At 49.2% G+C, this 15,509-nt stretch overlaps 1 protein-coding gene across 2 annotated transcripts in view; it reads right to left on the bottom strand.

The window, feature by feature from the left end:
• The window catches only part of LOC105563972 (A disintegrin and metalloproteinase with thrombospondin motifs 18), a 56,072-nt gene extending 44,894 nt beyond the window's left edge, over positions 1-11,178 (bottom strand). The window contains exons 1-2 of one of the 2 annotated variants that reach the window (XM_012016008.1): positions 10,872-11,178; positions 8,716-8,987 (exon numbers count right to left, since the gene is read on the bottom strand). The gene's annotated coding sequence lies outside the window, so the exon portion shown is untranslated. The remainder of the gene's footprint in view (positions 1-8,715; positions 8,988-10,871) is intronic. The other variant, XM_012016007.1, reaches the window with a different exon arrangement.
• Positions 11,179-15,509: the final 4,331 nt, after the last annotated feature.

Genomic DNA, 15,509 nt, shown 5'->3' with positions numbered 1-15,509 from the left:
GGATATTTCGCAAAATAAACAGGCGTGCTGGCATCCAGAAAGCAGACGGCGATGCGTCAAGCCGCGACGTGCCGCTTTCAACGTCAACGCGTTTGTTATCGATAACTCCGGGAGATCTGTATTCCGGCGGGCATACAAATACTCGCGTAGAGATACACGACGAGAGCCTGGCATGTACGGAGTGGCCGCGCAGTACTCGCGCGAAAAGATTCGTATCGCGAATAAACATCTTCGGATCGGGCGATTCGTTGCGTAAGGTAGAGAGAAAAGCCCACGGCGCGCTCGGCCGAGGCCGCGAAAGTATCGCACGTCGAACGGTCACAAATCGCTCATCCCCAGGTGTACACGAAGCCCGGGGAGGGCATCCCCTTTTCGCCGTTAATGTCAGCGTCCGCGATCGTAAATCCCTAATCGCAGGTGAGCCGCTGTGCTCTTTAGAAGGCGGCCGCTCTCGCCACCTACGGTTTTCACGTGGTGTTCCACGTGGTGTTCCACGTGAGCGCCGTGTCTCAATGCTACGCCGCGATTGAAAGTAAATTCTTTTTTTTTCTCTTTTTTCTTTATTAACGGGATATGCACCGGCGTGCGGCTGCTCGTAAACCCGACACTTCGCGGTGTTTCTATAATCGCATCACGCGGAGACACGTTATCTCGCGCCTCTGTCTGTCTTCCTTTGTTCTTTCACTTTGATAGAAACACAGCGAGATGATAGCTCGAGCGGCACTTTCGCACTCGCGCATCGCGCCTCGCGCCTCCTCCGTTCTCGACTTTATGACACACGTCTCTATATTAGGCATTCTAGTAAATAAGCGATAAAATAAGAAGAGTCTACTTGAAATTGATGACCGCGGGAGGGAGTCATTATGATTTTGCCAGCCGTACACGTACCGCGACGAAGAGAAAAGAAGACGTTAGCGCCGTCAAGCTGCACAGTACGTAAAAAAGTACATTTATATCTCTTAATTAAGCGGATGAAAGTTTACAGCTCGCGTACAAAGTGCCTCGGGATGCAAACTCGTCGGGAGCGCGACTCGCCTTTTCATTCGCCTGACGCGCTCGGGACAATTAAGCGCCTTTGATCGTTTGACGCGCGACACGGATTAGCCGTGGTACCGACTTTTTGTATATGGGTCAATGTCCTCGGGACACCGCGTGCCCGCGTTCTCTCTGCCACGGTGCGGCGTCGATCAAGTACGGCGACAGCCGCGGCTGAGACGAGCCTCGCGGGAAAGGACTTTCGACGTTCAAGAAATCGCCGATTCACTTTTGCAATCGTCGAGCGTACGCTCGATCGGAGCGGGACGCGCACAGCTGATCCAGCTGGGCCGTGCTTAAAAGCCTGTACGAGCGAGCAATTTTCCGTGCACTGACAATGGCGGTTTTCAACCGTCACTTACGCCGCTTCGTTACACGATGACTGGTCCGCAACCAGGGTCTCGGTTTTCTCAATTGCACATTCCCGCACGAAAGTTGGCAGAAATAATGCGTTAAACGACAGCGGGACGGCGATGTCTCCTCGACGAAGTACACGCGACTTTTGTTTCTAATCGCACGGGAAGGAAACAGCTGTCGTGGTTAAAAACTGCACGTGGTAACTAAATTTCAGTCGCGTGTGAGCAGCTAACCTTGTTAAATTTGCGATAGATCCTTTCCACACCCACAGAAAACATTTCCGGATCCAATGCTGTTACACTTGAATGCATTTTTATCTTAAATGAAAAAGTCTAAAATCTAGAATAAAATGATAGTATGTGTCGTTTTCCCAAGATGGAGGGAAGATTTATTCTAACCGCAAGAATATATAAACTTACATTTATATAAGTTACTGTTGCTTCACTACAGTAAGTCAATCTCTTTTAATTCGATATAGGAGAATAAGAATTATTGATTTGATTTCGATATCGTCTTATTTTTATACTAAATGAGGTTGTGAAAAATATGAATGCGTCAAGAATATTTTTTGTCTCGGTAACAGAAATCCTCTCCGAGGGTGCAGCGTTCTCGATGATGGAGTGAAAAGTATCTTTAATCACGCGAGATAGAAATAAGAGATAAAGAGGCGTGAGGCTTCGTCCTCTAGGAATCTGCTTTGATAAATTTCCACGTCGGATGTCAGAAATACTTGACAGCTGTTATATTAAGCCGGGAACGAAGACGATGATGGTAGCTGCGAGATTGCGAGCTCTGCAACGCGGAGTTCAACCCCCGTCGAAGATGCGGGCGCGACGCGGAGCGCGATTGCGGAATGGAGAACAGTGAGGCAATCGTGGCAGTTGAAACGGCGATTTCAATTTGCGATATATCAAACGGGACGCATAGCCTTTTGCATCATAAATGCACAGTCCTCGTAATACTAATATCTCTTATATTCGCGGCGTTACGTGATAATTGGCGTTTTCAAGGCCTCGCGCATTATATTAGAATATTTATGAATGCGATTTATGATTTAATTTGTTTGCGGCGACAATCATCGCGGGGATACTTTATTCATGCTCGATGCATCTAATAGTAATTAATACGCGCGATTAGTAACACGAATGTCACTCGGAAGCACGTGCAACTTGCGCGCAACCAACGCTCTTCGAGTCTATTCCTTCGATAAACATGCCCCATCGAAGTCCCTGTTGCCTACGTTAATTTACTCTCATTTAATAAGACGCACGTCTCTAACGTGCGAATGTTTCCTTTACATTACTACAGAAAGGACGAGGATGAAAATAGCGTACGAGGACATTTAAAGAAAAGAAGAAGCGCATCGTAACTCCGTAACCACAAAGCGATGGCTCACTCAGAAAAATGATCTTGCAACTGCAGCAACAATTTTCTAGGTACGAGAAAATAACTGAGATATATAAATGAATAGCCAATACTGCGAAGACGCGTATGTTTTGTATTTAATCAATTTAAATAACAGAAACAGAATCTCTGTCTGAACTGTTGGCGAATGTTAGGAAGAAAGTCTTTCTGTGACGCCCATCCGGTATAACGTTTGATCGCGGTACACAGACAGTTGGATTCCTTACAAAGATTGTTCTAGCTGTGGTACCGAAATTCATTTTTATCCAACGTGAATGTTGAATATTTAGTCACGAAACCAAAACTTTTCACAAGGTATTACAAGAATGTTGCTGCTATAAATTTTGCAGGCTACAAACACTTCTCTAAAGACCTGCGTCCACGATGCTGGAACTTGGTACAGGTTTTAGTTTCGAGAAATGTGTAGCCGATCAACTTGCAGCTTTTATGGGATAGCTGCAAGTTGATTGGCTACACATTTCTCGAAACTAAAACCCGTACCAGGTTCCAGCATCGTGGACGCAGGTCTTCAGTAAGATATGTTTTGGAGTGTTCTGTTTGGCAGGAGGAATCTCAATATGTGCCACGACGCTTTGCACGTTGCGGTAATGTAGCGAGGGAAGAAACGAACAGAAACCTGGACTATCGCCTCGAACGGGCCCGTAAAAATCGTCGCGGCACGATCGTAACCTTTTCCGCGAGACTGGACTCGTTACCCAACAACGATCGCCGGGGATGTCCTTTACGCGCGCGCGACGGACTCGCTCCGGGAATTGCAGGCTGTAAACTGCCAACCCGGACGTAACGTTCATACATCATACGTATCTCTTTATTATCATATCTGCGGGATCGCCTGCGCGGTTTTTCCTCCATTTGACACGATGTCTCGGGAGACGTCGAGTTGATCGACGATAACCGACGATTGCGAAACGGACTTACAAACTATTTTCCCCGCTGGAACGTTTCGCAATTCGACACATCCGTCTCGGGGAGAATCGTTAACCGCTAACCCCTTCGCCGTTGGAGCGATTATCTATCTATGACGAATCAACGGTTTCGGCTTATTTCTTATCCTACATTTAGTTGCCCAGTTAACATTTTGCTGATAACTTGCTAAAAGATGTTGCAAGCTGTCAACAAGGTGAGACCTCGTTCGATGCAATATTGCAAGCATAAAAAAACGGGCAAACTGATCGTGAGTACAGCAACTTTGCGGTAACAATTGCGACAAAAATGTATGTGTTTGGTAACGTGGCAACTTTGCAAATATGCCATATTGTTCCGCGATTACATGACTTTCAGGATAGAGTTTAAAAGACAATTCTCTCCGCGTAATCGCACTTATGTAGGGCGAGATACTTTTCAGAATCGGACAGATTTACGGCGACTGGAGGCAACCCGGGTAAGCGAGATCGAGTTCCTCTGACATTTTATGACACGTTGACGCGCGGAGACGATCCGCTTCAGCGTCGGGAGGCACAAGCGTGCCGCCCTCGATATAAAATTTGCGCCACGAAGCGCTAATGGAGATCGACGCAACACTCGCGGCGTCCTACTTCGTACGTACGTGAACTATTCACCGCGAATACTTATCGAAACGTTGCTTTTCTCCCCGGCGTGAAAGTGCCCTCTCCCCCCCTCCCCCCCCCGCCTTGACGAAAGAACGGCACGAGACTTCGGAACGAACGGCGTGTATCAAAACTCTGATTTCATGAGGCCCGTTAACGCACCGCGCGCGAGACGGTCGAGGAAACGGCGCGCCAAGCGGAAGGAAACTCGAATATTTCCGCGCAATTAGTAACAGCTTTGCCCACACGTGAAAGCGGCGGTAAATTAAATCGGCCGTTAGAGCAAAGAAACAGAAAGCAACCACGGCCGCACGGCGTCGCCGTATATCAGCCTGTAATTGCACGGTGTTATGCAAAGGTGAGTTAACTCGCGGCGAATTGCACCGAGTAAATCGAGTCGAAATCAAGTAGCGCGCGGTCTCTCCTGCTTTTTTTTTGTTTATTCCCCCTTCCCCTGTCCTCGAACAACTGTATTTCGTACATAATGAGACCGCGCGGTGGAAGGTATGCAGGAAACGGATTTTATAATAATATACACGTGGAATATATTGCGGCGCGCTCTGGTCGAAGCGCCGAGCTTTGCCTTTCCATTTTCGCAAGGTGCCCGCGATTTCGTTAATTTTCGTATGTAACGGCGCGCCAGTCGGGGTCGGCTCGTACTCGTGAGACGCGAGTAAACGACGAGCACCTTAATGACGGAAAATGCCGTTTCTTCGTTACCGTTAATTATGCCGCGACTTTTGAGACCTTAACGGACGCGCGCGGCCGACCGGCCGCAGAGCGCGAAAACCTGTAAGGCAGGCTTCGACAACGGCCAGACCGGCTATAAATAAAGCGCGACGACGAAAAATCAGCTCGCGCGACTATTTGAAAAGTATAATCGCCGGGCAAAAACTCGAAACGTTTCCACCGCGCTCTGGGATCGTACAGTTTTCCGCATTTTCTCCGGGGCCATGTGTCTCTCCGTCCCCCCAAGACGCTGGGGCAAATCCTTCCTTTTCTCCCAACAAACGAGATCGAATTCCTCGACTTTGGTGGTACGCGATGCTTAATTGGAACGATTAGCGATTCTCGAGTCAAACGGTAGCGACGCACGGAGCCATATAAGCGCGTACTTACGTTACGACGTAACGTAACGGCCGCGCGATTCACGCTGGTTTCGGCCCGCGCCTTCGCGAGCGCGCAATCGCGAATCATTGAAAACGAGAGTCCTATTCCGCCCTGCTTTTCTCTTTTCGTATCCGCTCTCCCGGCGTGCTCGATCGTCGCCGACCGAGGGGCGAAACCGCCGAGGGCATTGCGGTGTACAGATTTCGGGCATTACTAGTCATCGTTACACGGAGACAATTTTTTGTTCGTAAATTTTTACTCTTAAAATCGTGGCATTTTCAAGAACCTTGTGAGAGTTTTCTGAAATTTTACCATACATTTCACCAGTAAAATGTATGTTCAAGCAACTTCATTTTTTTTTAATTCAACAGCATTTTTCCACCTGTAGGTTCTTTATAAATCACGTAATCGTGGGAGCATGAGAGTTTTTGGAAATTTTACCATATATTTTACTAATAATTATGCTTACAATTTTACTGGTAACATGATTTATAAAGAATCTACAGGGAAAAAATGCTGTCGAATTAAAAAAATTAGGTTGCTTGAATAAAACGTTAACGTGACGGGCTGCCACAAACATTATATTTGCAATCGATTTTAATTTTATTTTCAAGCCGAGGTTTGCCCCTCGTCGCCGACGTTTTCACGAAAGTGGCAAAACGATGCGTTCCGTCCGTCCTAAATCCGAGGTTAATCCTCTCGGCGTAAGCGCGAGATCTTTAATTACGCGAGACACCGCGTTACGCGAACGAATGAATGCGTTCGTTGATCCGCGCGACGTTCGACGAGAGATTCCGCTTCCTGGAGGAAAAAGAAAAAGGAAATCAAGACCGCGATTCGCACGCTCCGGGAGGACGCTCCGTTTCGCGGCCGCGGGAGAGCCGCGTGTCTGGTGAGAAGAAACGAGAGTGATTAGATCTCGCTTTCGACGCTACGCGCGCGCGACGGCCCCGAGAGTCCGTACCCTTCTCTCGGGAACGCGTCGTTGGGTGCTCTTCTTCCCGAATCGTTCGATTGTTTGGCGAGGCAACGTGCCACTCTAGGAAAAAAAAGACAGTTGGCAACTCATTTTGGGGCCCACAATTAGTAATCGAATTATTGTCCGTAACTCTAATCTTTTACGAATTTTACCCCGCGTAACTAAAAATCGCAATTAGCTATTACATCCAAGATTTTTAAGTAATACCAATCAATTCTCTCAATTGGTTCTGTCGAGATTCAGTAACGCAAAGATAGTTTTCACTTAAGAGGCACTAACCGAAGTGTCAAGCTGCTTAACTACAAAAAAACGGTCCAAATTTTTCCCAGAGTTACGAACAATCCAAATAATTCAATTACTAATTGTGGGCCTCAACATGGATTACTGTCTTTTTTTTCCCAGAGCACGCATGGTGTAAAGTCCATATCAGACTACGCATTGAGATTGGGATTAGACTGAAACTTGACTAATCGCAGTAAAGTTAAATAATCTCAAGTTTAGTAACTTTTACTCCAATTGGTCAGTTTTCAATCTAATCTCAATATCAATCCGTAGTCTGTTACGGGTTTAAAGATACAAGGTGAAGCAATCTGGTGGATGCGCAGTGTTAAGCAATCAGAAGTGGTCCAAACTACCGAATTGACCAATCAGAAATTTGCCGCAACCTTCAAATTGCAAATCATCGCGGTCGAATGCAGCAAGAACCAATGAACAATTTTCCCCAAAAATTGGTTACATGCGCAATGTTTCACCTTGTATCTTTACACCATGGTGCCACGTGTCGCGGAGAAACGCGTACAGTGACGGACGGAATGGCGACAAATGGCGACGAAAAACACTGTTTTTCAACGCGTTTAGGAACGTGCATTTCGATTCGAGTGGACAATTCTGTATCTTACGCTACAGTGAAGATGCTAAAAGTGAGTAGCTCATCTCTTTTCAACTGTCCCATTAAAAAGAGGCGAAGCCATGATTCGAGTGAAAATTTCCCTCCCAAAATTTTACAGAGTACATTATAAAACACCTATTGAGGTAGGGAGAAAGGGTCAATGCGTGCCAACCGCAGGTGTCCGTGCACAATTATCCAATGTGGAACTTTTAAATCAATTTGTTAAAATACCCCAACGTTTCGACCCTTTTGCGGGTCATCCTCCATTATAAAAATTTGCATTGGCAATTTTGCGCCCCCCTACGAATCTTTTACACGAGGCAGGTGCCTCGCACGCCGTGGTGGTCCACTGACTGACTTTTGGACAGTTCAATCTCTCATGTTAAGAAAATTAAATAGCAAAATCGCGCTGCCCGCCCTCCCGGCTCGCGCATCTTTTAAATTAATTTAAATTGACGCCAGGACTGAACAAGCGGAGGCGATAAGTGGCATTCCACGCCGCATTCTTCGTCGGCGTCGCTTTCGTAACGCCCCGCGTGTGCCGGGAATGCTATCTATTAGCTCCTTTAGGCTCGTGCAATCTCACGTGACTTCTAATTAGGCGTTTATTCGGCCCGGCCGCGCGACATTACGTAAACGGTGTGCCAGATAGACGGTATTCTCTACGGGCCGCGCGGTGCACTCGACTTATTCGGGTATCACGTGCGTGAAATCGCACATGGCAGACTCGGGACCGAAGCGCTTCGATCTTAAATACAAAAAAAAAAAGAGTGACCTCCGCTATAAATAAAATCTGCGCGTGTCGCGCGATTTGGATTGCAACACCGGTGGCTTTGTTCGAGCGCACGTTGCGAGCGCGGCCGACGGTGAAACAAGTGGTGCAAAAAGTGCAAAAGTCCGCTAATTAAAGTCTCGAGATCGCGAGGCTCCTCTCGCCGAAATTCGATCTTGTCACACGCCAGTCCCCCTTTTTTTTCTACGCATAAATAACGTTGCGGTCGCAGTAACGGCCTTTACGTCAGTTGAACGACTCCTTTTTTTCCCTCCCCCCCCCGGGATCCGTGGGGAAAGAGGAGCGAGCCGCGCGTACAGCTCGCGCGCGGCAAAAAAGTTGCACGGGGCCGCGCTCTTTGCATTTTACTTCAATTAAAATTGCCAGCCGCCGGCTCGAGGCGCCCGTTTACGAAATCGAGTCGCTCGAGAGACGAAGGGGATTACCGCGCGCGGGTCCATTACCATATCGGCGGCACGTAACCTCGATTTTTGCGAAACGCATAGATTTGGAAACGCGGGCCGGCCGCGCCGATCGTGCCGCGAATTCGCGGCGCGGCCGCGCCGGATCGAAGCGAGGCGAAACGAAAGAGGTTACTTACGTCATTTATGGTCGGCGGGAGCGGAGCTGCGTCGGGCGGATGCGCGATCTGTCACGGGCTTCATGTTTCCATCGCTGCGGCCGGCGAGATCCTCGGCATGACGTGCGGACGGGGGGTGGGTAGGTCCTCGCGCGTGCACGATGCGCGACGTCCCGCGAAGCTGGGGGGATACGACGGATCGGCGTCGCGTGCCTCCTCGCCCTGCGCGCGATTCCCGGCGGCCGTATTCTCGCGCCCGCGTGACTCCGTATGCATCAATTCCCGTATAATCACTGCACACCAACACACAAGTATCAGGAGGGTATCGGAAGGAAGGGAGCGGGGGGGGGGCTTGTTCGCGCGGCGCCGCGATCCTCGCGGGCGTCGGAAAAGTCGCGGGACTCGATCCTTTGCACTCTTCACTCAGGGAGGGGGGAGGGTGTTGTGAGAGCGGCGGCTCGACGTTGCACCCGCAAACGCTTTTCCCGTGGCTCCCCTCCGGCGAAGAGGCGGAAGACGGCGGAAGTGTGGAAACCGTGAGGAGGAACAGGAGCGGATGCGGAACGAACGTCGGGTGTTTATTGTACGCCGGAGCCACCCCGGTGCCAGAATGCAAAGAATCGGAGAAAATTGGACCTTTTTATTCCGCGTGCGTCCGCCGGTCGGACGACGCGGGAGCGGAGGGACGCGCTCGATTAGGCGAGGTGGGAAGGGAGGAAGGAAAAAGGATGGAAAAAGAACGGAAAGAAGAGGAACGGCCGTTTAAGAAAAAACTCGTCTTCCCGGTTACGCAAAGCCGCGACGCAGCGGTCGGTCCCGCGGCGCGGCCAGAAATAGGAGTCGCGCGCGCGAGACGAAAAGCCGGCGAGGAAGAGCGGCGGCGCGGCGCCCCGTGCGCACGCGCGACGCGCCGCGTTAAATGGCCAAGTCCGATATGAGAATCTTGAATACAAGAACGGACTGTGAATACCGCGGCCTTAGATCGCGTGCCGGAACCGTAACTGTCTGTAATTTTCTAATTAAAACGACGATTTGACTTATTCGCGTTTCATTTTCCCGCGATTTTCCGGTAAGACCGTCGGAGTTGCCAAATTGACTGCTCCACTTCTGCCAACGTACGTTAACTTTAATCCCGGCTTAGGGCCTGAGCGGAAAGACCGTCGTAACCGTTTACGACTCCGTCGTAGAACTCGTACGTCGCCTTGCGACGCGATGAATGGCTACGTTCGGCAGAAAAAGCTGCTTTGCAACTGTTGTAAAATTCATGAATCTGATTGGCGTATGCTCTAAAATTCACACAAGATTGAGAGGACACCAATCAGATTCACGAATTTTACAACAGTTGCAAAGCAGCTTTTCCTGCCGAACGCAGCCATTGTGTCTACGACAATTGCTTGCGCGTTGACTTCCGACTTAAGGGCCGGTGCACAAAGCAACGTAACAGTCTACGACAAAGACGCAAGTGTAAACGCAGGTAGCGCACAAGCTTTGGCGTATGCCGCACTTACCTCCAATCGCACACGACGTTATTTTTACGCCAAAGTTTGTGCGCTATCCACGTTTACGCTTGCGTCTTTGCCGTAAGCTATTACATTGCTTTGTGCCCCGACCCTCGGTCTTCCTACGGAAACGTAGACACTCGCGACAATCTTTAACCAATGCGTTTGGTCAGTGCACTGTGCTACCAGGATAAAGCGAGCCCTCAGGCCTCGCCCCGCGACTCGGCCTCGAGGACGACTCGTCCGTTACGTCGCACGCGGAAATGTAGAACACGCTTGCTTTTCCGCGCACGTGGAATTACTCGCTGATACACGGCCAGGCACATACTTCACTCTCCCGCTCGACGCGAAACGACGCGCGCGACTCTCGAATTTCGGGACGCACAGCCGCGCGCGCGCGCGCCTGCGCAGCGCGAACTTTCTCCGTCCCGATACTTCGATCTCGTTACGCGGGACGCGGAAGCGCGTCGTTCTCCCCGTTGTTGTTACTTCCTCTTGTCCTCTCCTTGAGCTCTAATCCGGCGTTAATTTGCGACGAGTCCAAATCCCAATTCCCGGCGTAACGACGCGCGCCCCGTCCGCGAGTCGTCCGACGTGCGCACCCCTGGCGCGCGCGCGCGCGTCCGATGCTCGACGACGGGAAAGTAAACGCGAAACACGTTCGATGTTTGAACTCACCGTAACTCCGCGCCGATTACCGCAATCCCTAAATCCGTAATATATATTTACGTGTGTGTATATATATATATTACGTATCTCGGATATCGCTCGATCACTCGACAGGATCTTGAGGGTTCGCGAATCCCGCGTAATTACTCTTCGAACGGCGCGACGCGGACGATGGGCATATCCTCCTCTCCCGATGACACCCCGCCGACGGACTGACTTCTCGTCGAAGAACGCACGACGACGGTGGGTGGCGACACCGAAAATCCCTCGAGCGAAAGGGGGACCGGCGGGAGGGGGAGGGGAGGGCGCGGACGAGGAGGTCCGAACGGGTGGTGTTTAGGCACGCGCGCCGGCGCGGATTCGGAATTTAAGTGCGAGTGCGCGAACGGACTCGGTGTAACTGCGACACACACCGACGGCGGCCGTCGGTGTCGGCGGGTGGCGAGAGCCGACGCCAGGAGGTGGGGAAGTCGGGGCCCGACCGACCGACCGACCGGCGTGAGGGACCGCGGGGAAGGAACGCGGCTCTCGGCGCGGAGCTCCTGAACGCGCTCGTTGGCTGCGCGAGCGAGCGAGAGGATCGCGCGGAGCGTTCGATCGATTTAACCGAGTTTCGACAGTTTTCAACCCGACGGGGAAAAACTCGGGATCCTCCCATCTTCTCGGATCTTCTTCTCGCGCCGGCGCGAGAGGCGTGAGGTTTACTCCAGTGGCACAGTGCATTGACCAAGCTTTGATTATTAAGCCCGTATCAGACTGCGGATTGAGATTAGATTGAAATTTGACCAATCAGAGTAAAGTTCACTGATCTCAAGTTTAGTGAACTTTACTCTGATTAGCCAAATGCACTTCCAATATAAAGCTAATATTGTATAATTATTATCGTGCAACATTTACATTTATTCCATGGCCAATATGGACTGTACTGCATTACTTTATTGCATTGATCAAACTTCGATTAAGCTCGTATCAGACTGCGAATCGAGATTGAGATTAGATTGAAATTCGGCCAATCAGAGTAAAGTTTGCTAATCTCAAGTTTAGTGAACTTTACTCTGATTGGCCAAATGCACTTCCAATATAAAGCTAATATTATATAATTATTATCGTGCGATATTTACATTTATTCCATGGCCAATATTGACTTTACGTTGGACAGTATCGGCCAATGCACTGTGCTACTAGGGTTGCGCTAAGTTCACGTCTGACGATACGGCCCGCGGCAGATTTCACAGAATAGAAATTGTATTTATAATTTCACGGCGTGACCATACTTATACCCGTTTTCACTGACGTCGTTTAACTTTGATCTTGGTTTAGTTTATCCTGTGTCTCTTTCCAATTGTTTCCTTAGAAAGAGGCACAGGGCGAATTAAATTAATTATGTAAGTTCAAAGTTAAACGACGTTGGTGGAAACCGAGGTTAAAGAATCAGGATGCACAAACACACGTATGAAATATACATTGAATTACACTGTATGTGAAACTATAAATAGAATTTTCTCCCGTAATTTCATGCAAATTACAATTACAGTTGCTTATTCTCGCGTAGCGGAACGTGACTCCGGAGTTATCCGCGTACATTTCTTGCATTTCGGATCAGCGTCCAATCGCGACGATAATACCAGGTGGTTAGCGAAAGAGAGAGAGATTACGAACGTCCGTCTCGCGCCGAGATGCACGCGAAATCGAGCCCGTTAAGCCCGTATCGGACTACGAATTGAGATTGCGATTAGATTGAAATTCGACCAATCAGAGTGAAGTTTACTAATCGCGAGTTTAGTGACTTTTACTCTAATTGGTCAATTTTCAATCTAATCTCAATCCGTAGTCTGATACGGGCTTTGAGGGGATGCTGGAGCGATTCTGCGCCTTTTGCACAGGTTGTTAAAACTTAATTTCAACGATAGCGCGCGCTAGTCTCTGATCTAGTGCAACACTGTCGGTTTGTATGCACAAAAGTCACATAATTTGCACATTACACAAACGTTTCCATGAATTGACAGTATTAGGAGCGAAAGGTGCAAAAAGTGCAGAATCACTACAGCATCCCCTTAAAAGCGTACACCTTGAAACAATCAATGTCATTTGCCGGGCCGGCGGACGGAAGAGAGGAAACGCCGGCCGCGCGGATATAGGACACTCGTCCTTTTACTTTCGCGCCGTCGAGTAACACGGTTACCGCTCTCGCTCCAAGGTGTTGGATTATAGACCGCGTTAAATCCGCGCGAGCGGGAGGGGAAAGGCGGGGAGGACACCCGAGGGGATCGCGTAACCGTCGGACGAGCGCGAGCGTTGAATCAGCATCGCGGAAACTTTAATTATCGGCGGCTTTCCACGGAGCGAGTCGCTTATCCACGAATTGAATCCACGGTTGGATGGCCGCTTACGGGCGTTGCGCAACAAGTAAATGGCTAATAACCTCGAATTGAGAGATTTCCTTTCGAATTCGCGATTCCGTGTCGTAGAAATGCGGCGCGGCCTAGCCGGGCCGAGCTTTATTGGGAAAGCACGGCTGTGTGTCACTTGCGAAAATGCGCTCTAGTTTCCCAATTTTACCTGGCGTACACGACGGTGCTCGCTGAGGACCCAGTGCGAAATGATTCGTCGAGAGGAGTTAGAAACCACGAACGAAAGTTGGAGAAAAGTAAATAAAAATAAAAGCTGATAAACGGAGATCCAAGTGAAATATATCATAGACAAGAAAGAGTCAGAAGTAGACTACAATATGTAAGAAATAGTAGAAGATAACAGGATATCGGGCGAAAGATGCAAATTAGTATAATGGAAAGTACGACAAGTCGAAAGCCACGTATAAGTTTATAAATTTAGCGTCAGGATGACATCAGGAGTCGAATTAAAACGCCAAAAAAAAATCGTCGTTCGACATTAATTAATCCTCGCGTTTCTCCCGGCGTGTAGGCGGCGATAAAATAATAGAATTTATTCCCGCGCCTGTGCGCTTTCCTCTCGAGAACCAAGGATATTCGGATGTTTATGGGATACGCTATCTGGGGCACGCACCGGTGTACGCGCGTAAATCCGAACTTCGGGCGCCATCGCGGGCGCGCGAATAAAGAACGCGCGCGTATTGCGGGAACGCGCAGAATTGCCGGGCTTTTCTCAGCCGGAAGCGTGTTTGCAGTTCGCGTGACCGGCAACCGCCGGTGGTTTTAGAATCTCGAACGTGGATTTAAAACGCACGGCAGCGGGGGCGGAGGGGTGAAGGGAGAAAGGAGGCACCTGAGTGCATACACCGACGTGTACCGCGCGTGATACGAGCTCGGCGATACGAGCCGGGCGCACACAATGGCGGGGGTGGTGTCGAGCAAAGGGGGGAAGGGGGAGAGACAACCGGGGAGAGAGACGGATAAAAGATAGGGGGAGAGAAAAAAAAGAGACGCGAAGGAGTGGTAGGGAAACGGCGTGGGTCTTTGCCTGGTGATCGTTTTCCGGTTTTCCGTTCTCGCGAGAGGCACAGTTCCCTGCCTCTTTGTCCTTCTCTTCCTCCCTCCTCCCCCCTCTCTCTCTCTCTCTCTCTCGCTTTCTTTCTCGCTCGCTCGCTCGCTCGCTCTCGCTCTGTCGGCATCGCCTCTCTCGAGCACTCTCGGGCCTCCGCTCCTGTCCTGTCTCGCGCGCGAGAGGGAAAGTATTTTATACCACGCTTCGCTTGGCAAGAGAAAGGGGACACGGTTCGCTCCTAATTTCTGCTTTAACTTCGTGAACCTATATATCTCGCGTATACACGTGCACACTTGTATACACCGTCGTTGTACGTTGTGCATACACGCAACAATTCGAGACGCCATGCTCGAATTGTCCCGTGTGCGCCTATGCAACCGTATTGGAAAAAAAATGAAGAACAGTTTAGTAAATATAAATGTGCATTTCAATGTATATCTTAGAAAATATATATCTTTCGGTCTAACCTGCGTAATGGTTCTTATCAAATCGTATTCTATTTATCTTGTACATTAAACACGAGAATATTTTTGACACTTAAGGAAAAGTTTTCGCTAATTCTGTTCCGAATAAAGGATCAAGTATCACGAGACGCGAACGCGCAAAATTTGCAAGTTTACACGTCTTTCCGAGAGAACAAAGCTGGAACAAATACACCAAGCTATTCTCAAAATGTGTTTTGAGATACAAGTTTGGCGGCTCGTTATGAAACAGCCAGCATATTACCGGAAAAAGTTCTATCGTTCGCGTTACGAAACCGGATCGGCCTGTTCGAAATGGCTCGTATTAAATCGGAACTTCTCTACAGTGATTAAGCAGATAATAAAATAATTTGGTCTAGAATTGCGTGTTGCGTTTTCCTAAATATTGAATTAATGGACGAAGTTGCGTTCGAATCTGCCGGTTGAAATAGCTTCTCGATACGCAATCGTAAGTAGATACGTGGTTGGCATACGAAATCACACGTATATCGCGGGCATATTTAGGGCGCAGGGGCTCGATTATCGAATTATTCGCGGGAGAAACGTATGCGAAAATTCTGCTCTTACAAGAAAGTTACGAGTTGATTGGCCAAAAGTCATGCGACTGGCCAATTACTCTACAAGAGCAAATTTTTCGCATATACGTGTCTTTTGCGAACGATTTAAGAATCGAATCCCCGATTTTCCGCCCGAACGTTTGCAC

This window comes from Vollenhovia emeryi, unplaced genomic scaffold (genome assembly GCF_000949405.1).
Source record: "Vollenhovia emeryi isolate VEMERY1.0 unplaced genomic scaffold, V.emery_V1.0 DF939169.1, whole genome shotgun sequence".
Taxonomy (NCBI): domain Eukaryota; kingdom Metazoa; phylum Arthropoda; class Insecta; order Hymenoptera; family Formicidae; genus Vollenhovia; species Vollenhovia emeryi.
This window is presented reverse-complemented; position numbering and strand designations above follow the sequence as displayed.